Raw genomic sequence first — 26519 nt, 5'->3', positions numbered from 1 at the left:
GGCTTGGGAAGGCCTATCTACCTACCAGGGGCAAGCAAGTAATTTGCTGGGGCTATTCGAGAATTGGCTTGGGCTATAAGAGAATTGGTTTGGAAAGGCCTGTCTACCTACCAGGGGCAAGCAAGTAGTGTGCTGGGACTATTACAGAATAGGCTTGGGAAGGCCTGTCTACCTACCAGGGACAAGCAAGTAATTTGCTGGGACTATTACAGAATAGGCTTGGGAAGGCCTGTCTACCTACCAGGGGGAAGCAAGTAATTTGCTGGGGCTATTACAGAATAGGTTTGGGAAGGCCTGTCCACATACCAGGGACAAACAAGTAATTTGCTGTGACTATTACAGAATAGGCTTGGGAAAGCCTGTCTACCTACCAGGGGCAAGCAGTAATTTGCAGCGGCTATTACAGAATAGGCTTGATAAGGCCTGTCTACCTACCAGGGAGAAATAAGTCATGGGCTGAGGCGATGAGAGAATAGGCTTGGGAAGGCGTGTCTACCTACCAGGGGCAAGCAAGTAATTTGCAGCGGCTATTACAGAATAGGCTTGGGAAAGCCTGTCTACCTACCAGGGGCAAGCAAGTAATGTGCAGGGGCTATTAGAGAATTGGCTTGGGAAGGCCTGTCTACCTACCAGGGGCAAGCAAGTAATTTGCTGGGACTATTACAGAATAGGCTTGGGAAGGCCTGTCTACCTACCAGGGGCAAGCAAGTAATTTGCTGGGACTATTCCAGAATAGGTTTGGGAAGGCCTGTCTACCTACCAGTGGCAAGCAAGTAATGTGCAGGGGCGATGAAAGAAAAGGCTTGGGAAGGCCTGTCTACCTACCTGGGGCAAACAAGTAATTTGCTGGGGCTATTACAGAATAGGCTTGGGAAGGCCTGTCTACCTACCAGGGGCAAGCAAGTAATTTGCTGGGACTATTACAGAATAGGCTTGGGAAGGCCTGTCTACCTACCAGGGGCAAGCAAATAATGTGCTGTGGCTATTCGAGAATTGGCTTGGGCTATAAGAGAATTGGTTTGGGAAGGCCTGTCTACCTACCAGGGGCAAGCAAGTAATTTGCTGGGACTATTACAGAATAGGCTTGGGAAGGCTTGTCTACCTATCAGAGGCAAGCAAGTAATTTGCAGCGGCTATTACAGAATAGGCTTGGGAAGGCCTGTCTACCTACCAGGGAGAAACAAGTCATGGGCTGAGGCGATGAGAGAATAGGCTTGGGAAGGCCTATCTACCTACCAGGGGCAAGCAAGTAATTTGCTGGGGCTATTCGAGAATTGGCTTGGGCTATAAGAGAATTGGTTTGGAAAGGCCTGTCTACCTACCAGGGGCAAGCAAGTAGTGTGCTGGGACTATTACAGAATAGGCTTGGGAAGGCCTGTCTACCTACCAGGGACAAGCAAGTAATTTGCTGGGACTATTACAGAATAGGCTTGGGAAGGCCTGTCTACCTACCAGGGGGAAGCAAGTAATTTGCTGGGGCTATTACAGAATAGGTTTGGGAAGGCCTGTCCACATACCAGGGACAAACAAGTAATTTGCTGTGACTATTACAGAATAGGCTTGGGAAAGCCTGTCTACCTACCAGGGGCAAGCAGTAATTTGCAGCGGCTATTACAGAATAGGCTTGATAAGGCCTGTCTACCTACCAGGGAGAAATAAGTCATGGGCTGAGGCGATGAGAGAATAGGCTTGGGAAGGCGTGTCTACCTACCAGGGGCAAGCAAGTAATTTGCAGCGGCTATTACAGAATAGGCTTGGGAAAGCCTGTCTACCTACCAGGGGCAAGCAAGTAATGTGCAGGGGCTATTAGAGAATTGGCTTGGGAAGGCCTGTCTACCTACCAGGGGCAAGCAAGTAATTTGCTGGGACTATTACAGAATAGGCTTGGGAAGGCCTGTCTACCTACCAGGGGCAAGCAAGTAATTTGCTGGGACTATTCCAGAATAGGTTTGGGAAGGCCTGTCTACCTACCAGTGGCAAGCAAGTAATGTGCAGGGGCGATGAAAGAAAAGGCTTGGGAAGGCCTGTCTACCTACCTGGGGCAAACAAGTAATTTGCTGGGGCTATTACAGAATAGGCTTGGGAAGGCCTGTCTACCTACCAGGGGCAAGCAAGTAATTTGCTGGGACTATTACAGAAAAGGCTTGGGAAGGCCTGTCTACCTACCAGGGGGAAGCAAGTAATTTGCTGGGGCTATTACAGAATAGGTTTGGGAAGGCCTGTCTACCTAACAGGGACAAGCAAGTAATTTGCTGGGACTATTACGGAATAGGCTTGGGAAAGCCTGTCTACCTATCAGGGGCAAGCAAGTAATGTGCAGGGGCTATTAGAGAATTGGCTTGGGATATAAGAGAATTGGCTCGGGAAGGCCAGTGGACCTACCAGGGAGAAGTAAGTCATGGGCTGAAGCAATGAGAGAATAGGCTTGGGAAGGGCAGTCTACCTATCAGGGGCAAGCAAATAATTTGCTGGGGCTATTCGAGAATTGGCTTAGGGAGGCCTGTCTACATACCAGGGGCAAGCAAGTAATTTGCTGGGGCAATTACAGAATAGGCTTGGGAAGCCCTGCCTACCATACTTGGGCAAGCAAGTAATTTGCTGGGGCTATTACAGAATAGGCTTGGGAAGGCCTGTCTGCCTACCAGGAACAAGCAAGTAATTTGCTGGGACTATTACAGAATAGGCTTGGGAAAGCCTGTCTACCTACCAGGGGCAAGCAAGTAATTTGCTGGGACTATTCCAGAATAGGTTTGGGAAGGCCTGTCTACCTACCAGTGGCAAGCAAGTAATGTGCAGGGGCGATGAAAGAAAAGGCTTGGGAAGGCCTGTCTACCTACCTGGGGCAAACAAGTAATTTGCTGGGGCTATTACAGAATAGGCTTGGGAAGGCCTGTCTACCTACCAGGGGCAAGCAAGTAATGTTCTGGGGCTATTCGAGAATTGGCTTGGGCTATAGGAGAATTGGTTTGGGAAGGCCTGTCTATCTACCGACCAGGGGCAAGCAAGGAATTTGCTGGGGCTATTACAGAATAGGTTTGGGAAGGCCTGTCTACCTACCAGGGGCAAGCAAGTAATGTGCAGGGGCGATGAGAGAAAAGGCTTGGGAAGGCCTGTCTACCTACCTGGGGCAAGCAAGTAATTTGCTGGGGCTATTACAGAATAGGCTTGGGAAGGCCTGACTAGCTACCAGGGAGAAATAAGTCATGGGCTGAGGCGATGAGAGAATAGGCTTGGGAAGGCGTGTCTACCTACCAGGGGCAAGCAAGTAATTTGCTGGGGCGATGAGAGAAAAGGCTTGGGAAGGCCTGTCTACCTACCAGGGGCAAGCAAATAATGTGCTGTGGCTATTCGAGAATTGGCTTGGGCTATAAGAGAATTGGTTTGGGAAGGCCTGTCTACCTACCAGGGGCAAGCAAGTAATGTTCTGGGGCTATTCGAGAATTGGCTTGGGCTATAGGAGAATTGGTTTGGGAAGGCCTGTCTATCTACCGACCAGGGGCAAGCAAGGAATTTGCTGGGGCTATTACAGAATAGGTTTGGGAAGGCCTGTCTACCTACCAGGGGCAAGCAAGTAATGTGCAGGGGCGATGAGAGAAAAGGCTTGGGAAGGCCTGTCTACCTACCTGGGGCAAGCAAGTAATTTGCTGGGGCTATTACAGAATAGGCTTGGGAAGGCCTGACTAGCTACCAGGGAGAAATAAGTCATGGGCTGAGGCGATGAGAGAATAGGCTTGGGAAGGCGTGTCTACCTACCAGGGGCAAGCAAGTAATTTGCTGGGGCGATGAGAGAAAAGGCTTGGGAAGGCCTGTCTACCTACCAGGGGCAAGCAAATAATGTGCTGTGGCTATTCGAGAATTGGCTTGGGCTATAAGAGAATTGGTTTGGGAAGGCCTGTCTACCTACCAGGGGCAAGCAAGGAATTTGCTGGGGCTATTACAGAATAGGATTGGGAAGGCCTGACTAGCTACCAGGGAGAAATAAGTCATGGGCTGAGGCGATGAGAGAATAGGCTTGGGAAGGCGTGTCTACCTACCAGGGGCAAGCAAGTAATTTGCTGGGGCGATGAGAGAAAAGGCTTGGGAAGGCCTGTCTACCTACCAGGGGCAAGCAAATAATGTGCTGTGGCTATTCGAGAATTGGCTTGGGCTATAAGAGAATTGGTTTGGGAAGGCCTTCTACCTACCAGGGGCAAGCAAGTAATTTGCTGGGACTATTACAGAATAGGTTTGGGAAGGCCTGTCTACCTACATGGGCAAGCAAGTAATGTGCAGGGGCTATGAGAGAAAAGGCTTGGGAAGGCCTGTCTACCTACCTGGGGCAAGCAAGTAATTTGCTGGGGCTATTACAGAATAGGCTTGGGAGGCCTGTCTGCCGACCAGGGGCAAGCAAGTAATTTGCTGGGGCGATGAGAGAAAAGGCTTGGGAACGCCTGTCTACCTACCAGGGGCAAGCAAATAATGTGCTGTGGCTATTCGAGAATTGGCTTGGGCTATAAGAGAATTGGTTTGGGAAGGCCTGTCTACCTACCAGGGGCAAGCAAGTAATTTGCTGGGACTATTACAGAATAGGCTTGGGAAGGCTTGTGTACCTATCAGAGGCAAGCAAGTAATTTGCAGCGGCTATTACAGAATAGGCTTGGGAAGGCCTGTCTACCTACCAGGGAGAAATAAGTCATGGGCTGAGGCGATGAGAGAATAGGCTTGGGAAGGCCTATCTACCTACCAGGGGCAAGCAAGTGATTTGCTGGGACAATTACAGAATAGGCTTGGGAAGGCTTGTCTACCTACCAGGGGCAAGCAAGTAATTTGCTGGGGGTATTGCAGAATAGGCTTGGGAAAGCTTGTCTACCTACCTGGGGCAAGCAAGTAATGTGCTGGGGCTATTCGAGAATTGGCATGGGCTATAAGAGAATTGGTTTGGGAAGGCCTGTCTACCTACCAGGGACAAGCAAGTAATTTGCTGGGACTATTACAGAATAGGCTTGGGAAGGCCTATCTACCTACCAGGGGCAAGAAAGTAATTTGCTGGGGCTTTGAGAGAAAAGGCTTGGGAAGGCCAGTCTACCTACCAGGGGCAAGCAAGTAATTTGCTGGGGCTTTTACAGAATAGGCTTGGGAAGGCCTGTCTACCTACCATGGGAAAGTAAATTATGGGCTGTTGTTATGAGAGAATAGGTTTGGAAGGCCTATCTACCTACCAGGGGCAAGCAAGTAATTTGCAGGGGCTATGAGAGAAAAAGCTTGGGAAGGCCAGTCTACCTACCTGGGGCAAGCATGTAATTTGCAGGGGCTATTACAGAATAGGCTTGGGAAGGCCTGTCTACCTACCAGGGGCAAGCAAATAATTTGCTGGGGTTATGAGAGAATTGGCTTGGGAAGGCCTGTCTACCTATAAGGGGTAAGAAAGTAATTTGCTGGGGCTATTACAGAATAGGCTTGGGAAGGCCTGTCAACCTACCAGGGGCAAGCAAGTAATTTGCAGGGGCTATGAAAGAAAAGGCTTGGGAAGGCCAGTCTACCACCAGGGGCAAGCAATAATTTGCTGGGGCTTTTACAGAATAGGCTTGGGAAGGCCTGTCTACCTACCAGGTACAAGTCATGGGCTGTGGCTATGAGAGAAAAGGCCTGGGAAGGCTGGTCTAGCTACCAGGGGCAGGCAAGTAATTTGCTGGGGCTATTACAGAATAGGCTTGGGAAGGCGTGTCTACCTACCAGGGGCAAGCAAGTAATTTGCTGGGGCGATGAGAGAAAAGGCTTGGGAAGGCCTGTCTACCTACCAGGGGCAAGCAAATAATGTGCTGTGGCTATTCGAGAATTGGCATGGGCTATAAGAGAATTGGTTTGGGAAGGCCTGTCTACCTACCAGGGGCAAGCAAGTAATTTGCTGGGACTATTACAGAATAGGTTTGGGAAGGCCTGTCTACCTACATGGGCAAGCAAGTAATGTGCAGGGGCTATGAGAGAAAAGGCTTGGGAAGGCCTGTCTACCTACCTGGGACAAGCAAGTAATTTGCTGGGGCTATTACAGAATAGGCTTGGGAGGCCTGTGTGCCGACCAGGGGCAAGCAAGTAATTTGCTGGGGCAATGAGAGAAAAGGCTTGGGAAGGCCTGTCTACCTACCAGGGGCAAGCAAATAATGTGCTGTGGCTATTCGAGAATTGGCTTGGGCTATAAGAGAATTGGTTTGGGAAGGCCTGTCTACCTACCAGGGGCAAGCAAGTAATTTGCTGGGACTATTACAGAATAGGCTTGGGAAGGCTTGTCTACCTATCAGAGGCAAGCAAGTAATTTGCAGCGGCTATTACAGAATAGGCTTGGGAAGGCCTGTCTACCTACCAGGGAGAAACAAGTCATGGGCTGAGGCGATGAGAGAATAGGCTTGGGAAGGCCTATCTACCTACCAGGGGCAAGCAAGTAATTTGCTGGGGCTATTCGAGAATTGGCTTGGGCTATAAGAGAATTGGTTTGGAAAGGCCTGTCTACCTACCAGGGGCAAGCAAGTAGTGTGCTGGGACTATTACAGAATAGGCTTGGGAAGGCCTGTCTACCTACCAGGGACAAGCAAGTAATTTGCTGGGACTATTACAGAATAGGCTTGGGAAGGCCTGTCTACCTACCAGGGGGAAGCAAGTAATTTGCTGGGGCTATTACAGAATAGGTTTGGGAAGGCCTGTCCACATACCAGGGACAAACAAGTAATTTGCTGTGACTATTACAGAATAGGCTTGGGAAAGCCTGTCTACCTACCAGGGGCAAGCAGTAATTTGCAGCGGCTATTACAGAATAGGCTTGATAAGGCCTGTCTACCTACCAGGGAGAAATAAGTCATGGGCTGAGGCGATGAGAGAATAGGCTTGGGAAGGCGTGTCTACCTACCAGGGGCAAGCAAGTAATTTGCAGCGGCTATTACAGAATAGGCTTGGGAAAGCCTGTCTACCTACCAGGGGCAAGCAAGTAATGTGCAGGGGCTATTAGAGAATTGGCTTGGGAAGGCCTGTCTACCTACCAGGGGCAAGCAAGTAATTTGCTGGGACTATTACAGAATAGGCTTGGGAAGGCCTGTCTACCTACCAGGGGCAAGCAAGTAATTTGCTGGGACTATTCCAGAATAGGTTTGGGAAGGCCTGTCTACCTACCAGTGGCAAGCAAGTAATGTGCAGGGGCGATGAAAGAAAAGGCTTGGGAAGGCCTGTCTACCTACCTGGGGCAAACAAGTAATTTGCTGGGGCTATTACAGAATAGGCTTGGGAAGGCCTGTCTACCTACCAGGGGCAAGCAAGTAATTTGCTGGGACTATTACAGAATAGGCTTGGGAAGGCCTGTCTACCTACCAGGGGCAAGCAAATAATGTGCTGTGGCTATTCGAGAATTGGCTTGGGCTATAAGAGAATTGGTTTGGGAAGGCCTGTCTACCTACCAGGGGCAAGCAAGTAATTTGCTGGGACTATTACAGAATAGGCTTGGGAAGGCTTGTCTACCTATCAGAGGCAAGCAAGTAATTTGCAGCGGCTATTACAGAATAGGCTTGGGAAGGCCTGTCTACCTACCAGGGAGAAACAAGTCATGGGCTGAGGCGATGAGAGAATAGGCTTGGGAAGGCCTATCTACCTACCAGGGGCAAGCAAGTAATTTGCTGGGGCTATTCGAGAATTGGCTTGGGCTATAAGAGAATTGGTTTGGAAAGGCCTGTCTACCTACCAGGGGCAAGCAAGTAGTGTGCTGGGACTATTACAGAATAGGCTTGGGAAGGCCTGTCTACCTACCAGGGACAAGCAAGTAATTTGCTGGGACTATTACAGAATAGGCTTGGGAAGGCCTGTCTACCTACCAGGGGGAAGCAAGTAATTTGCTGGGGCTATTACAGAATAGGTTTGGGAAGGCCTGTCCACATACCAGGGACAAACAAGTAATTTGCTGTGACTATTACAGAATAGGCTTGGGAAAGCCTGTCTACCTACCAGGGGCAAGCAGTAATTTGCAGCGGCTATTACAGAATAGGCTTGATAAGGCCTGTCTACCTACCAGGGAGAAATAAGTCATGGGCTGAGGCGATGAGAGAATAGGCTTGGGAAGGCGTGTCTACCTACCAGGGGCAAGCAAGTAATTTGCAGCGGCTATTACAGAATAGGCTTGGGAAAGCCTGTCTACCTACCAGGGGCAAGCAAGTAATGTGCAGGGGCTATTAGAGAATTGGCTTGGGAAGGCCTGTCTACCTACCAGGGGCAAGCAAGTAATTTGCTGGGACTATTACAGAATAGGCTTGGGAAGGCCTGTCTACCTACCAGGGGCAAGCAAGTAATTTGCTGGGACTATTCCAGAATAGGTTTGGGAAGGCCTGTCTACCTACCAGTGGCAAGCAAGTAATGTGCAGGGGCGATGAAAGAAAAGGCTTGGGAAGGCCTGTCTACCTACCTGGGGCAAACAAGTAATTTGCTGGGGCTATTACAGAATAGGCTTGGGAAGGCCTGTCTACCTACCAGGGGCAAGCAAGTAATTTGCTGGGACTATTACAGAATAGGCTTGGGAAGGCCTGTCTACCTACCAGGGGGAAGCAAGTAATTTGCTGGGGCTATTACAGAATAGGTTTGGGAAGGCCTGTCTACCTAACAGGGACAAGCAAGTAATTTGCTGGGACTATTACGGAATAGGCTTGGGAAAGCCTGTCTACCTATCAGGGGCAAGCAAGTAATGTGCAGGGGCTATTAGAGAATTGGCTTGGGATATAAGAGAATTGGCTCGGGAAGGCCAGTGGACCTACCAGGGAGAAGTAAGTCATGGGCTGAAGCAATGAGAGAATAGGCTTGGGAAGGGCAGTCTACCTATCAGGGGCAAGCAAATAATTTGCTGGGGCTATTCGAGAATTGGCTTAGGAAGGCCTGTCTACATACCAGGGGCAAGCAAGTAATTTGCTGGGGCAATTACAGAATAGGCTTGGGAAGCCCTGCCTACCATACTTGGGCAAGCAAGTAATTTGCTGGGGCTATTACAGAATAGGCTTGGGAAGGCCTGTCTGCCTACCAGGAACAAGCAAGTAATTTGCTGGGACTATTACAGAATAGGCTTGGGAAAGCCTGTCTACCTACCAGGGGCAAGCAAGTAATTTGCTGGGACTATTCCAGAATAGGTTTGGGAAGGCCTGTCTACCTACCAGTGGCAAGCAAGTAATGTGCAGGGGCGATGAAAGAAAAGGCTTGGGAAGGCCTGTCTACCTACCTGGGGCAAACAAGTAATTTGCTGGGGCTATTACAGAATAGGCTTGGGAAGGCCTGTCTACCTACCAGGGGCAAGCAAGTAATGTTCTGGGGCTATTCGAGAATTGGCTTGGGCTATAGGAGAATTGGTTTGGGAAGGCCTGTCTATCTACCGACCAGGGGCAAGCAAGGAATTTGCTGGGGCTATTACAGAATAGGTTTGGGAAGGCCTGTCTACCTACCAGGGGCAAGCAAGTAATGTGCAGGGGCGATGAGAGAAAAGGCTTGGGAAGGCCTGTCTACCTACCTGGGGCAAGCAAGTAATTTGCTGGGGCTATTACAGAATAGGCTTGGGAAGGCCTGACTAGCTACCAGGGAGAAATAAGTCATGGGCTGAGGCGATGAGAGAATAGGCTTGGGAAGGCGTGTCTACCTACCAGGGGCAAGCAAGTAATTTGCTGGGGCGATGAGAGAAAAGGCTTGGGAAGGCCTGTCTACCTACCAGGGGCAAGCAAATAATGTGCTGTGGCTATTCGAGAATTGGCTTGGGCTATAAGAGAATTGGTTTGGGAAGGCCTGTCTACCTACCAGGGGCAAGCAAGTAATGTTCTGGGGCTATTCGAGAATTGGCTTGGGCTATAGGAGAATTGGTTTGGGAAGGCCTGTCTATCTACCGACCAGGGGCAAGCAAGGAATTTGCTGGGGCTATTACAGAATAGGTTTGGGAAGGCCTGTCTACCTACCAGGGGCAAGCAAGTAATGTGCAGGGGCGATGAGAGAAAAGGCTTGGGAAGGCCTGTCTACCTACCTGGGGCAAGCAAGTAATTTGCTGGGGCTATTACAGAATAGGCTTGGGAAGGCCTGACTAGCTACCAGGGAGAAATAAGTCATGGGCTGAGGCGATGAGAGAATAGGCTTGGGAAGGCGTGTCTACCTACCAGGGGCAAGCAAGTAATTTGCTGGGGCGATGAGAGAAAAGGCTTGGGAAGGCCTGTCTACCTACCAGGGGCAAGCAAATAATGTGCTGTGGCTATTCGAGAATTGGCTTGGGCTATAAGAGAATTGGTTTGGGAAGGCCTGTCTACCTACCAGGGGCAAGCAAGGAATTTGCTGGGGCTATTACAGAATAGGATTGGGAAGGCCTGACTAGCTACCAGGGAGAAATAAGTCATGGGCTGAGGCGATGAGAGAATAGGCTTGGGAAGGCGTGTCTACCTACCAGGGGCAAGCAAGTAATTTGCTGGGGCGATGAGAGAAAAGGCTTGGGAAGGCCTGTCTACCTACCAGGGGCAAGCAAATAATGTGCTGTGGCTATTCGAGAATTGGCTTGGGCTATAAGAGAATTGGTTTGGGAAGGCCTTCTACCTACCAGGGGCAAGCAAGTAATTTGCTGGGACTATTACAGAATAGGTTTGGGAAGGCCTGTCTACCTACATGGGCAAGCAAGTAATGTGCAGGGGCTATGAGAGAAAAGGCTTGGGAAGGCCTGTCTACCTACCTGGGGCAAGCAAGTAATTTGCTGGGGCTATTACAGAATAGGCTTGGGAGGCCTGTCTGCCGACCAGGGGCAAGCAAGTAATTTGCTGGGGCGATGAGAGAAAAGGCTTGGGAACGCCTGTCTACCTACCAGGGGCAAGCAAATAATGTGCTGTGGCTATTCGAGAATTGGCTTGGGCTATAAGAGAATTGGTTTGGGAAGGCCTGTCTACCTACCAGGGGCAAGCAAGTAATTTGCTGGGACTATTACAGAATAGGCTTGGGAAGGCTTGTGTACCTATCAGAGGCAAGCAAGTAATTTGCAGCGGCTATTACAGAATAGGCTTGGGAAGGCCTGTCTACCTACCAGGGAGAAATAAGTCATGGGCTGAGGCGATGAGAGAATAGGCTTGGGAAGGCCTATCTACCTACCAGGGGCAAGCAAGTGATTTGCTGGGACAATTACAGAATAGGCTTGGGAAGGCTTGTCTACCTACCAGGGGCAAGCAAGTAATTTGCTGGGGGTATTGCAGAATAGGCTTGGGAAAGCTTGTCTACCTACCTGGGGCAAGCAAGTAATGTGCTGGGGCTATTCGAGAATTGGCATGGGCTATAAGAGAATTGGTTTGGGAAGGCCTGTCTACCTACCAGGGACAAGCAAGTAATTTGCTGGGACTATTACAGAATAGGCTTGGGAAGGCCTATCTACCTACCAGGGGCAAGAAAGTAATTTGCTGGGGCTTTGAGAGAAAAGGCTTGGGAAGGCCAGTCTACCTACCAGGGGCAAGCAAGTAATTTGCTGGGGCTTTTACAGAATAGGCTTGGGAAGGCCTGTCTACCTACCATGGGAAAGTAAATTATGGGCTGTTGTTATGAGAGAATAGGTTTGGAAGGCCTATCTACCTACCAGGGGCAAGCAAGTAATTTGCAGGGGCTATGAGAGAAAAAGCTTGGGAAGGCCAGTCTACCTACCTGGGGCAAGCATGTAATTTGCAGGGGCTATTACAGAATAGGCTTGGGAAGGCCTGTCTACCTACCAGGGGCAAGCAAATAATTTGCTGGGGTTATGAGAGAATTGGCTTGGGAAGGCCTGTCTACCTATAAGGGGTAAGAAAGTAATTTGCTGGGGCTATTACAGAATAGGCTTGGGAAGGCCTGTCAACCTACCAGGGGCAAGCAAGTAATTTGCAGGGGCTATGAAAGAAAAGGCTTGGGAAGGCCAGTCTACCACCAGGGGCAAGCAATAATTTGCTGGGGCTTTTACAGAATAGGCTTGGGAAAGCCTGTCTACCTACCAGGTACAAGTAAGTCATGGGCTGTGGCTATGAGAGAAAAGGCCTGGGAAGGCTGGTCTACCTACCAGGGGCAGGCAAGTAATTTGCTGGGGCTATTACAGAATAGGCTTGGGAAGGCGTGTCTACCTACCAGGGGCAAGCAAGTAATTTGCTGGGGCGATGAGAGAAAAGGCTTGGGAAGGCCTGTCTACCTACCAGGGGCAAGCAAATAATGTGCTGTGGCTATTCGAGAATTGGCATGGGCTATAAGAGAATTGGTTTGGGAAGGCCTGTCTACCTACCAGGGGCAAGCAAGTAATTTGCTGGGACTATTACAGAATAGGTTTGGGAAGGCCTGTCTACCTACATGGGCAAGCAAGTAATGTGCAGGGGCTATGAGAGAAAAGGCTTGGGAAGGCCTGTCTACCTACCTGGGACAAGCAAGTAATTTGCTGGGGCTATTACAGAATAGGCTTGGGAGGCCTGTGTGCCGACCAGGGGCAAGCAAGTAATTTGCTGGGGCAATGAGAGAAAAGGCTTGGGAAGGCCTGTCTACCTACCAGGGGCAAGCAAATAATGTGCTGTGGCTATTCGAGAATTGGCTTGGGCTATAAGAGAATTGGTTTGGGAAGGCCTGTCTACCTACCAGGGGCAAGCAAGTAATTTGCTGGGACTATTACAGAATAGGCTTGGGAAGGCTTGTCTACCTATCAGAGGCAAGCAAGTAATTTGCAGCGGCTATTACAGAATAGGCTTGGGAAGGCCTGTCTACCTACCAGGGAGAAACAAGTCATGGGCTGAGGCGATGAGAGAATAGGCTTGGGAAGGCCTATCTACCTACCAGGGGCAAGCAAGTGATTTGCTGGGACAATTACAGAATATGCTTGGGAAGGCTTGTCTACCTACCAGGGGCAAGCAAGTAATTTGCTGGGGGTATTGCAGAATAGGCTTGGGAAAGCTTGTCTACCTACCTGGGGCAAGCAAGTAATTTGCTGGGACTATTACAGAATAGGCTTGGGAAAGCCTGTCTACCTACCAGGGGCAAGCAAATAATGTGCTGTGGCTATTCGAGAATTGGCATGGGCTATAAGAGAATTGGTTTGGGAAGGCCTGTCTACCTACCAGGGGCAAGCAAGTAATTTGCTGGGACTATTACAGAATAGGCTTGGGAAGACCTGTCTACGTACCAGGGAGAAATAAGTCATGGGCTGAGGCGATGAGAGAATAGGCTTGGGAAGGCCTATCTACCTATCAGGGGCAAGCAAGTAATTTGCTGGGACTATTACAGAATAGGCTTGGGAAAGCCTGTCTACCTACCAGGGGCAAGCAAATAATTTGCTGGGACTATTACAGAATAGGTTTGGGAAGGCCTTTCTACCTACCATGGGCAAGCAAGTAATGTGCAGGGGCTATGAGAGAAAAGGCTTGGGAAGGCCTGTCTACCTACCTGGGGCAAGCAAGTAATTTGCTGGGGCTATTACAGAATAGGCTTGGGAAGGCCTGTCTACCTACCAGGGGCAAGCAAGTAATGTTCTGGGGCTATTCGAGAATTGGCTTGGGCTATAGGAGGATTGGTTTGGGAAGGCCTGTCTACCGACCAGGGGCAAGCAAGTAATTTGCTGGGACTATTACAGAATAGGCTTGGGAAGGCCTGTCTAACTACCAGGGAGAAATAAGTCATGGGCTGAGGCGATGAGAAAATAGGCTTGGGAAGGCCTATCTACCTACCAGGGGCAAGCAAGTAATTTGCTGGGGCTATTCGAGAATTGGCTTGGGCTATAAGAGAATTGGTTTGGAAAGGCCTGTCTACCTACCAGGGGCAAGCAAGTAATTTGCTGGGACTATTACAGAATAGGCTTGGGAAGGCCTGTCTACCTACCAGGGACAAGCAAGTAATTTGCTGGGACTATTACAGAATAGGCTTGGGAAGGCCTGTCTACCTACCAGGGGGAAGCAAGTAATTTGCTGGGGCTATTACAGAATAGGTTTGGGAAGGCCTGTCCACATACCAGGGACAAACAAGTAATTTGCTGTGACTATTACAGAATAGGCTTGGGAAAGCCTGTCTACCTACCAGGGGCAAGCAGTAATTTGCAGCGGCTATTACAGAATAGGCTTGATAAGGCCTGTCTACCTACCAGGGAGAAATAAGTCATGGGCTGAGGCGATGAGAGAATAGGCTTGGGAAGGCGTGTCTACCTACCAGGGGCAAGCAAGTAATTTGCAGCGGCTATTACAGAATAGGCTTGGGAAAGCCTGTCTACCTACCAGGGGCAAGCAAGTCATGGGCTGTGGCTATGAGAGAAAAGGCCTGGGAAGGCTGGTCTACCTACCAGGGGCAGGCAAGTAATTTGCTGGGGCTATTACAGAATAGGCTTGGGAAGGCGTGTCTACCTACCAGGGGCAAGCAAGTAATTTGCTGGGGCGATGAGAGAAAAGGCTTGGGAAGGCCTGTCTACCTACCAGGGGCAGGCAAGTAATTTGCTGGGACTATTACAGAATAGGTTTGGGAAGGCCTGTCTACCTACATGGGCAAGCAAGTAATGTGCAGGGGCTATGAGAGAAAAGGCTTGGGAAGGCCTGTCTACCTACCTGGGGCAAGCAAGTAATTTGCTGGGGCTATTACAGAATAGGCTTGGGAGGCCTGTGTGCCGACCAGGGGCAAGCAAGTAATTTGCTGGGGCGATGAGAGAAAAGGCTTGGGAAGGCCTGTCTACCTACCAGGGGCAAGCAAATAATGTGCTGTGGCTATTCGAGAATTGGCTTGGGCTATAAGAGAATTGGTTTGGGAAGGCCTGTCTACCTACCAGGGGCAAGCAAGTAATTTGCTGGGACTATTACAGAATAGGCTTGGGAAGGCTTGTCTACCTATCAGAGGCAAGCAAGTAATTTGCAGCGGCTATTACAGAATAGGCTTGGGAAGGCCTGTCTACCTACCAGGGAGAAACAAGTCATGGGCTGAGGCGATGAGAGAATAGGCTTGGGAAGGCCTATCTACCTACCAGGGGCAAGCAAGTGATTTGCTGGGACAATTACAGAATAGGCTTGGGAAGGCTTGTCTACCTACCAGGGGCAAGCAAGTAATTTGCTGGGGGTATTGCAGAATAGGCTTGGGAAAGCTTGTCTACCTACCTGGGGCAAGCAAGTAATTTGCTGGGACTATTACAGAATAGGCTTGGGAAAGCCTGTCTACCTACCAGGGGCAAGCAAATAATGTGCTGTGGCTATTCGAGAATTGGCATGGGCTATAAGAGAATTGGTTTGGGAAGGCCTGTCTACCTACCAGGGACAAGCAAGTAATTTGCTGGGACTATTACAGAATAGGCTTGGGAAGGCCTATCTACCTACCAGGGGCAAGCAAGTAATTTGCTGGGACTATTACAGAATAGGCTTGGGAAAGCCTGTCTAACTACCAGGGGCAAGCAAGTAAAGTGCAGGGGCTATTAGAGAATTGGCTTGGGAAGGCCTGTCTACCTACCAGGGGCAAGCAAATAATATGCTGGAGCTATTGGAGAATTGGCTTGGGCTATAAGAGAATTGGTTTGGGAAGGCCTGTCTACCTACCAGGGGCAAGCAAGTAATTTGCTGGGACTATTACAGAATAGGCTTGGGAAGACCTGTCTACGTACCAGGGAGAAATAAGTCATGGGCTGAGGCGATGAGAGAATAGGCTTGGGAAGGCCTATCTACCTATCAGGGGCAAGCAAGTAATTTGCTGGGACTATTACAGAATAGGCTTGGGAAAGCCTGTCTACCTATCAGGGGCAAGCAAGTAATGTGCAGGGGCTATTAGAGAAATGGCTTTGGAAGGCCTGTTTACCTACCAGGGGCAAGCAAATAATGTGCCGGGGCTATTCGAGAATTGGCTTGGGAAGGCCTGTCTACCTACCAGGGGCAAGCAAATAATTTGCTGGGGCTATTCGAGAATTGGCTTGGGCTATAAGAGAATTGGTTTGGGAAGGCCTATCTACCTACCAGGGGCAAGCAAGTAATTTGCTGGGACTATTACAGAATAGGCTTGGGAAGCCCTGTCTACCTACCAGGGGCAAGCAAGTAATTTGCTGGGACTATTACAGAATAGGCTTGGGAAAGCCTGTCTACCTACCAGGGGCAAGCAAATAATTTGCTGGGACTATTACAGAATAGGTTTGGGAAGGCCTTTCTACCTACCATGGGCAAGCAAGTAATGTGCAGGGGCTATGAGAGAAAAGGCTTGGGAAGGCCTGTCTACCTACCTGGGGCAAGCAAGTAATTTGCTGGGGCTATTACAGAATAGGCTTGGGAAGGCCTGTCTACCTACCAGGGGCAAGCAAGTAATGTTCTGGGGCTATTCGAGAATTGGCTTGGGCTATAGGAGAATTGGTTTGGGAAGGCCTGTCTACCGACCAGGGGCAAGCAAGTAATTTGCTGGGACTATTACAGAATAGGCTTGGGAAGGCCTGTCTAACTACCAGGGAGAAATAAGTCATGGGCTGAGGCGATGAGAAAATAGGCTTGGGAAGGCCTATCTACCTACCAGGGGCAAGCAAGTAATTTGCTGGGGCTATTCGAGAATTGGCTTGGGCTATAAGAGAATTGGTTTGGAAAGGCCTGTCTACCTACCAGGGGCAAGCAAGTAATTTGCTGGGACTATTACAGAATAGGCTTGGGAAGGCCTGTCTACCTACCAGGGACAAGCAAGTAATTTGCTGGGACTATTACAGAATAGGCTTGGGAAGGCCTGTCTACCTACCAGGGGGAAGCAAGTAATTTGCTGGGGCTATTACAGAATAGGTTTGGGAAGGCCTGTCCACATACCAGGGACAAACAAGTAATTTGCTGTGACTATTACAGAATAGGCTTGGGAAAGCCTGTCTACCTACCAGGGGCAAGCAGTAATTTGCAGCGGCTATTACAGAATAGGCTTGATAAGGCCTGTCTACCTACCAGGGAGAAATAAGTCATGGGCTGAGGCGATGAGAGAATAGGCTTGGGAAGGCGTGTCTACCTACCAGGGGCAAGCAAGTAATTTGCAGCGGCTATTACAGAATAGGCTTGGGAAAGCCTGTCTACCTACCAGGGGCAAGCAAGTCATGGGCTGTGGCTATGAGAGAAAAGGCCTGGGAAGGCTGGTCTACCTACCAGGGGCAGGCAAGTAATTTGCTGGGGCTATTACAGAATAGGCTTGGGAAGGCGTGTCTACCTACCAGGGGCAAGCAAGTAATTTGCTGGGGCGATGAGAGAAAAGGCTTGGGAAGGCCTGTCTACCTACCAGGGGCAAGCAAATAATGTGCTGTGGCTATTCGAGAATTGGCATGGGCTATAAGAGAATTGGTTTGGGAAGGCCTGTCTACCTACCAGGGGCAAGCAAGTAATTTGCTGGGACTATTACAGAATAGGTTTGGGAAGGCCTGTCTACCTACATGGGCAAGCAAGTAATGTGCAGGGGCTATGAGAGAAAAGGCTTGGGAAGGCCTGTCTACCTACCTGGGGCAAGCAAGTAATTTGCTGGGGCTATTACAGAATAGGCTTGGGAGGCCTGTGTGCCGACCAGGGGCAAGCAAGTAATTTGCTGGGGCGATGAGAGAAAAGGCTTGGGAAGGCCTGTCTACCTACCAGGGGCAAGCAAATAATGTGCTGTGGCTATTCGAGAATTGGCTTGGGCTATAAGAGAATTGGTTTGGGAAGGCCTGTCTACCTACCAGGGGCAAGCAAGTAATTTGCTGGGACTATTACAGAATAGGCTTGGGAAGGCTTGTCTACCTATCAGAGGCAAGCAAGTAATTTGCAGCGGCTATTACAGAATAGGCTTGGGAAGGCCTGTCTACCTACCAGGGAGAAACAAGTCATGGGCTGAGGCGATGAGAGAATAGGCTTGGGAAGGCCTATCTACCTACCAGGAGCAAGCAAGTGATTTGCTGGGACAATTACAGAATAGGCTTGGGAAGGCTTGTCTACCTACCTGGGGCAAGCAAGTAATTTGCTGGGACTATTACAGAATAGGCTTGGGAAAGCCTGTCTACCTACCAGGGGCAAGCAAATAATGTGCTGTGGCTATTCGAGAATTGGCATGGGCTATAAGAGAATTGGTTTGGGAAGGCCTGTCTACCTACCAGGGACAAGCAAGTAATTTGCTGGGACTATTACAGAATAGGCTTGGGAAGGCCTATCTACCTACCAGGGGCAAGCAAGTAATTTGCTGGGACTATTACAGAATAGGCTTGGGAAAGCCTGTCTAACTACCAGGGGCAAGCAAGTAAAGTGCAGGGGCTATTAGAGAATTGGCTTGGGAAGGCCTGTCTACCTACCAGGGGCAAGCAAATAATATGCTGGAGCTATTGGAGAATTGGCTTGGGCTATAAGAGAATTGGTTTGGGAAGGCCTGTCTACCTACCAGGGGCAAGCAAGTAATTTGCTGGGACTATTACAGAATAGGCTTGGGAAGACCTGTCTACGTACCAGGGAGAAATAAGTCATGGGCTGAGGCGATGAGAGAATAGGCTTGGGAAGGCCTATCTACCTATCAGGGGCAAGCAAGTAATTTGCTGGGACTATTACAGAATAGGTTTGGGAAAGCCTGTCTACCTATCAGGGGCAAGCAAGTAATGTGCAGGGGCTATTAGAGAAATGGCTTTGGAAGGCCTGTTTACCTACCAGGGGCAAGCAAATAATGTGCCGGGGCTATTCGAGAATTGGCTTGGGAAGGCCTGTCTACCTAACAGGGGCAAGCAAATAATTTGCTGGGGCTATTCGAGAATTGGCTTGGGCTATAAGAGAATTGGTTTGGGAAGGCCTATCTACCTACCAGGGGCAAGCAAGTAATTTGCTGGGACTATTACAGAATAGGCTTGGGAAGCCCTGTCTACCTACCAGGGGCAAGCAAGTAATTTGCTGGGACTATTACAGAATAGGCTTGGGAAAGCCTGTCTACCTACCAGGGGCAAGCAAATAATTTGCTGGGACTATTACAGAATAGGTTTGGGAAGGCCTTTCTACCTACCATGGGCAAGCAAGTAATGTGCAGGGGCTATGAGAGAAAAGGCTTGGGAAGGCCTGTCTACCTACCTGGGGCAAGCAAGTAATTTGCTGGGGCTATTACAGAATAGGCTTGGGAAGGCCTGTCTACCTACCAGGGGCAAGCAAGTAATGTTCTGGTGCTATTCGAGAATTGGCTTGGGCTATAGGAGAATTGGTTTGGGAAGGCCTGTCTACCGACCAGGGGCAAGCAAGTAATTTGCTGGGACTATTACAGAATAGGCTTGGGAAGGCCTGTCTAACTACCAGGGAGAAATAAGTCATGGGCTGAGGCGATGAGAAAATAGGCTTGGGAAGGCCTATCTACCTACCAGGGGCAAGCAAGTAATTTGCTGGGGCTATTCGAGAATTGGCTTGGGCTATAAGAGAATTGGTTTGGAAAGGCCTGTCTACCTACCAGGGGCAAGCAAGTAATTTGCTGGGACTATTACAGAATAGGCTTGGGAAGGCCTGTCTACCTACCAGGGACAAGCAAGTAATTTGCTGGGACTATTACAGAATAGGCTTGGGAAGGCCTGTCTACCTACCAGGGGGAAGCAAGTAATTTGCTGGGGCTATTACAGAATAGGTTTGGGAAGGCCTGTCCACATACCAGGGACAAACAAGTAATTTGCTGTGACTATTACAGAATAGGCTTGGGAAAGCCTGTCTACCTACCAGGGGCAAGCAGTAATTTGCAGCGGCTATTACAGAATAGGCTTGATAAGGCCTGTCTACCTACCAGGGAGAAATAAGTCATGGGCTGAGGCGATGAGAGAATAGGCTTGGGAAGGCCTGTCTACCTACCAGGGGCAAGCAAGTAATGTGCAGGGGCTATTAGAGAATTGGCTTGGGAAGGCCTGTCTACCTACCAGGGGCAAGCAAGTAATTTGCTGGGACTATTACAGAATAGGCTTGGGAAGGCCTGTCTACCTAACAGGGACAAGCAAGTAATTTGCTGGGACTATTACGGAATAGGCTTGGGAAAGCCTGTCTACCTATCAGGGGCAAGCAAGTAATGTGCAGGGGCTATTAGAGAATTGGCTTGGGATATAAGAGAATTGGCTCGGGAAGGCCAGTGGACCTACCAGGGAGAAGTAAGTCATGGGCTGAAGCAATGAGAGAATAGGCTTGGGAAGGGCAGTCTACCTATCAGGGGCAAGCAAATAATTTGCTGGGGCTATTCGAGAATTGGCTTAGGAAGGCCTGTCTACATACCAGGGGCAAGCAAGTAATTTGCTGGGGCAATTACAGAATAGGCTTGGGAAGCCCTGCCTACCATACTTGGGCAAGCAAGTAATTTGCTGGGGCTATTACAGAATAGGCTTGGGAAGGCCTGTCTGCCTACCAGGAACAAGCAAGTAATTTGCTGGGACTATTACAGAATAGGCTTGGGAAAGCCTGTCTACCTACCAGGGGCAAGCAAGTAATTTGCTGGGACTATTCCAGAATAGGTTTGGGAAGGCCTGTCTACCTACCAGGGGCAAGCAAGTAATGTGCAGGGGCGATGAAAGAAAAGGCTTGGGAAGGCCTGTCTACCTACCTGGGGCAAACAAGTAATTTGCTGGGGCTATTACAGAATAGGCTTGGGAAGGCCTGTCTACCTACCAGGGGCAAGCAAGTAATGTTCTGGGGCTATTCGAGAATTGGCTTGGGCTATAGGAGAATTGGTTTGGGAAGGCCTGTCTATCTACCGACCAGGGGCAAGCAAGGAATTTGCTGGGGCTATTACAGAATAGGTTTGGGAAGGCCTGTCTACCTACCAGGGGCAAGCAAGTAATGTGCAGGGGCGATGAGAGAAAAGGCTTGGGAAGGCCTGTCTACCTACCTGGGGCAAGCAAGTAATTTGCTGGGGCTATTACAGAATAGGCTTGGGAAGGCCTGACTAGCTACCAGGGAGAAATAAGTCATGGGCTGAGGCGATGAGAGAATAGGCTTGGGAAGGCGTGTCTACCTACCAGGGGCAAGCAAGTAATTTGCTGGGGCGATGAGAGAAAAGGCTTGGGAAGGCCTGTCTACCTACCAGGGGCAAGCAAATAATGTGCTGTGGCTATTCGAGAATTGGCTTGGGCTATAAGAGAATTGGTTTGGGAAGGCCTGTCTACCTACCAGGGGCAAGCAAGTAATGTTCTGGGGCTATTCGAGAATTGGCTTGGGCTATAGGAGAATTGGTTTGGGAAGGCCTGTCTATCTACCGACCAGGGGCAAGCAAGGAATTTGCTGGGGCTATTACAGAATAGGTTTGGGAAGGCCTGTCTACCTACCAGGGGCAAGCAAGTAATGTGCAGGGGCGATGAGAGAAAAGGCTTGGGAAGGCCTGTCTACCTACCTGGGACAAGCAAGTAATTTGCTGGGGCTATTACAGAATAGGCTTGGGAAGGCCTGACTAGCTACCAGGGAGAAATAAGTCATGGGCTGAGGCGATGAGAGAATAGGCTTGGGAAGGCGTGTCTACCTACCAGGGGCAAGCAAGTAATTTGCTGGGGCGATGAGAGAAAAGGCTTGGGAAGGCCTGTCTACCTACCAGGGGCAAGCAAATAATGTGCTGTGGCTATTCGAGAATTGGCTTGGGCTATAAGAGAATTGGTTTGGGAAGGCCTGTCTACCTACCAGGGGCAAGCAAGGAATTTGCTGGGGCTATTACAGAATAGGATTGGGAAGGCCTGACTAGCTACCAGGGAGAAATAAGTCATGGGCTGAGGCGATGAGAGAATAGGCTTGGGAAGGCGTGTCTACCTACCAGGGGCAAGCAAGTAATTTGCTGGGGCGATGAGAGAAAAGGCTTGGGAAGGCCTGTCTACCTACCAGGGGCAAGCAAATAATGTGCTGTGGCTATTCGAGAATTGGCTTGGGCTATAAGAGAATTGGTTTGGGAAGGCCTTCTACCTACCAGGGGCAAGCAAGTAATTTGCTGGGACTATTACAGAATAGGTTTGGGAAGGCCTGTCTACCTACATGGGCAAGCAAGTAATGTGCAGGGGCTATGAGAGAAAAGGCTTGGGAAGGCCTGTCTACCTACCTGGGGCAAGCAAGTAATTTGCTGGGGCTATTACAGAATAGGCTTGGGAGGCCTGTCTGCCGACCAGGGGCAAGCAAGTAATTTGCTGGGGCGATGAGAGAAAAGGCTTGGGAACGCCTGTCTACCTACCAGGGGCAAGCAAATAATGTGCTGTGGCTATTCGAGAATTGGCTTGGGCTATAAGAGAATTGGTTTGGGAAGGCCTGTCTACCTACCAGGGGCAAGCAAGTAATTTGCTGGGACTATTACAGAATAGGCTTGGGAAGGCTTGTGTACCTATCAGAGGCAAGCAAGTAATTTGCAGCGGCTATTACAGAATAGGCTTGGGAAGGCCTGTCTACCTACCAGGGAGAAATAAGTCATGGGCTGAGGCGATGAGAGAATAGGCTTGGGAAGGCCTATCTACCTACCAGGGGCAAGCAAGTGATTTGCTGGGACAATTACAGAATAGGCTTGGGAAGGCTTGTCTACCTACCAGGGGCAAGCAAGTAATTTGCTGGGGGTATTGCAGAATAGGCTTGGGAAAGCTTGTCTACCTACCTGGGGCAAGCAAGTAATGTGCTGGGGCTATTCGAGAATTGGCATGGGCTATAAGAGAATTGGTTTGGGAAGGCCTGTCTACCTACCAGGGACAAGCAAGTAATTTGCTGGGACTATTACAGAATAGGCTTGGGAAGGCCTATCTACCTACCAGGGGCAAGAAAGTAATTTGCTGGGGCTTTGAGAGAAAAGGCTTGGGAAGGCCAGTCTACCTACCAGGGGCAAGCAAGTAATTTGCTGGGGCTTTTACAGAATAGGCTTGGGAAGGCCTGTCTACCTACCATGGGAAAGTAAATTATGGGCTGTTGTTATGAGGGAATAGGTTTGGGAAGGCCTATCTACCTACCAGGGGCAAGCAAGTAATTTGCAGGGGCTATGAGAGAAAAAGCTTGGGAAGGCCAGTCTACCTACCTGGGGCAAGCATGTAATTTGCAGGGGCTATTACAGAATAGGCTTGGGAAGGCCTGTCTACCTACCAGGGGCAAGCAAATAATTTGCTGGGGTTATGAGAGAATTGGCTTGGGAAGGCCAGTCTACCTATAAGGGGTAAGAAAGTAATTTGCTGGGGCTATTACAGAATAGGCTTGGGAAGGCCTGTCTACCTACCAGGCTGTCTACCTACCAGGAGCAAGCAAGTAATTTTTTGGGGCTATTACAGAATAGGCTTGGGAAGGCCTGTCTACCTACCATGGGAAAGTAAATCATGGGCTGTTGTTATGAGAGAATAGGTTTGGGAAGGCCTATCTACCTACCAGGGGCAAGCAAGTAATTTGCAGGGGCTATGAGAGAAAAGGCTTGGGAAGGCTAGTCTACCTACCTGGGGCAAGCATGTAATTTGCAGGGGCTATTACAGAATAGGCTTGGGAAGGCCTGTCTACCTACCAGGGGCAAGCAAGTAGTTTGCTGGGGCTATGACAGAATAGGTTTGGGAAGGCCTGTCTACCTACCAGGGGCAAACAAGTAATTTGCTGGTGCTATTGAAGAATAAGCTTGGGAAGGTCTTTCAACCTACCAGGGGCAAGCAAGTAATTTGCAGGGGCTATGAAAGAAAAGGCTTGGGAAGGCCAGTCTACCACCAGGGGCAAGCAATAATTTGCTGGGGCTTTTACAGAATAGGCTTGGGAAGGCCTGTCTACCTACCAGGTACAAGTAAGTCATGGGCTGTGGCTATGAGAGAAAAGGCCTGGGAAGGCTGGTCTACCTACCAGGGGCAGGCAAGTAATTTGCTGGGGCTATTACAGAATAGGCTTGGGAAGGCCTGTCTACCTACCAGGGGCAAGAAAGTAATTTGCTGGGGCTTTGAGAGAAAAGGCTTGGGAAGGCCAGTCTACCTACCAGGGGCAAGCAATTAATTTGCTGGGGCTATTACAGAATAGGCTTGGGAAGGCCTGTCTACCTACCAGGGGCAAGCAAGTAATTTGCTGGGGCTATTACAGAATAGGCTTGGGAAGGACTGTCTACCTACCAGGGAGAAGTAAGTTGTGTGCTGAGGCTATGAGAGAATAGGCTTGGGAAGGCCTGTCTACCTACCAGGGGCAGGCAAGTAATTTGCTGGGGCTATGACAGAATAGGCTTTGGGAAGGCCAGTCTACCTACCAGGGGCAAGAAAGTAATTTGCTGGGGCTTTGAGAGAAAAGGCTTGGGAAGGCCAGTCTACCTACCAGGGGCAAGCAAGTAATTTGCTGGGGCTATTACAGAATAGGCTTGGGAAGGCCTGTCTACCTACCATGGGAAAGTAAATCATGGGCTGTTGTTATGAGAGAATAGGTTTGGGAAGGCCTATCTACCTACCAGGGGCAAGCAAGTAATATACTGGGGCTATTAGAGAATATGCTTGGGAAGGCCTGTCTACGTACCAGGGGCAAGCATGTAATTTGCTGGGGCTATTACAGAATAGGCTTGGGAAGGCCTGTCTACCTACCAGGGGCAAGCAAGTAATTTGCTGGGACTATGAAAGAAAAGGCTTGGGAAGGCCTGTCTACCTACCAGGGGCAAGCAAGTAATTTGCAGGGTCTATGAGAGAAAAGGCTTGCCAAGGCCTTTCTACCTACCAGGGGCAAGCAAGTAATTTGCTGGGGCTATGAAAGATTAGGCTTGGGAAGGCCTTTCTACCTACCAGGTGCAGGCAAGTAATTTGCTGAGGCTAAGAGAGAATAGGCTTGGGAAGGCCAGTCTACTTATCAGGGGAAAGCAAGTAATTTGCAGGGGCTATGAGAGAATTGGCTTGGGCTATAAGAGAATTGGTTTGGAAAGGCCTGTCTACCTACCAGGGGCAAGCAAGTAATTTGCTGGGACTATTACAGAATAGGCTTGGGAAGGCCTGTCTACCTACCAGGGACAAGCAAGTAATTTGCTGGGACTATTACAGAATAGGCTTGGGAAGGCCTGTCTACCTACCAGGGGGAAGCAAGTAATTTGCTGGGGCTATGACAGAATAGGTTTGGGAAGGCCTGTCCACATACCAGGGACAAACAAGTAATTTGCTGTGACTATTACAGAATAGGCTTGGGAAAGCCTGTCTACCTACCAGGGGCAAGCAGTAATTTGCAGCGGCTATTACAGAATAGGCTTGATAAGGCCTGTCTACCTACCAGGGAGAAATAAGTCATGGGCTGAGGCGATGAGAGAATAGGCTTGGGAAGGCGTGTCTACCTACCAGGGGCAAGCAAGTAATTTGCAGCGGCTATTACAGAATAGGCTTGGGAAAGCCTGTCTACCTACCAGGGGCAAGCAAGTAATGTGCAGGGGCTATTAGAGAATTGGCTTGGGAAGGCCTGTCTACCTACCAGGGGCAAGCAAGTAATTTGCTGGGACTATTACAGAATAGGCTTGGGAAGGCCTGTCTACCTATCAGGGACAAGCAAGTAATTTGCTGGGACTATTACGGAATAGGCTTGGGAAAGCCTGTCTACCTATCAGGGGCAAGCAAGTAATGTGCAGGGGCTATTAGAGAATTGGCTTGGGATATAAGAGAATTGGCTCGGGAAGGCCAGTGGACCTACCAGGGAGAAGTAAGTCATGGGCTGAAGCAATGAGAGAATAGGCTTGGGAAGGGCAGTCTACCTATCAGGGGCAAGCAAATAATTTGCTGGGGCTATTCGAGAATTGGCTTAGGAAGGCCTGTCTACATACCAGGGGCAAGCAAGTAATTTGCTGGGGCAATTACAGATTAGGCTTGGGAAGCCCTGCCTACCATACTTGGGCAAGCAAGTAATTTGCTGGGGCTATTACAGAATAGGCTTGGGAAGGCCTGTCTGCCTACCAGGAACAAGCAAGTAATTTGCTGGGACTATTACAGAATAGGCTTGGGAAAGCCTGTCTACCTACCAGGGGCAAGCAAGTAATTTGCTGGGACTATTCCAGAATAGGTTTGGGAAGGCCTGTCTACCTACCAGGGGCAAGCAAGTAATGTGCAGGGGCGATGAAAGAAAAGGCTTGGGAAGGCCTGTCTACCTACCTGGGGCAAACAAGTAATTTGCTGGGGCTATTACAGAATAGGCTTTGGAAGGCCTGTCTACCTACCAGGGGCAAGCAAGTAATGTTCTGGGGCTATTCGAGAATTGGCTTGGGCTATAGGAGAATTGGTTTGGGAAGGCCTGTCTATCTACCGACCAGGGGCAAGCAAGGAATTTGCTGGGGCTATTACAGAATAGGTTTGGGAAGGCCTGTCTACCTACCAGGGGCAAGCAAGTAATGTGCAGGGGCGATGAGAGAAAAGGCTTGGGAAGGCCTGTCTACCTACCTGGGGCAAGCAAGTAATTTGCTGGGGCTATTACAGAATAGGCTTGGGAAGGCCTGACTAGCTACCAGGGAGAAATAAGTCATGGGCTGAGGCGATGAGAGAATAGGCTTGGGAAGGCGTGTCTACCTACCAGGGGCAAGCAAGTAATTTGCTGGGGCGATGAGAGAAAAGGCTTGGGAAGGCCTGTCTACCTACCAGGGGCAAGCAAATAATGTGCTGTGGCTATTCGAGAATTGGCTTGGGCTATAAGACAATTGGTTTGGGAAGGCCTGTCTACCTACCA

The sequence above is a fragment of the Corythoichthys intestinalis genome, chromosome 13 (genome assembly GCF_030265065.1).
Source record: "Corythoichthys intestinalis isolate RoL2023-P3 chromosome 13, ASM3026506v1, whole genome shotgun sequence".
Taxonomy (NCBI): domain Eukaryota; kingdom Metazoa; phylum Chordata; class Actinopteri; order Syngnathiformes; family Syngnathidae; genus Corythoichthys; species Corythoichthys intestinalis.
Note: the sequence above shows the minus strand (reverse complement) of the source record.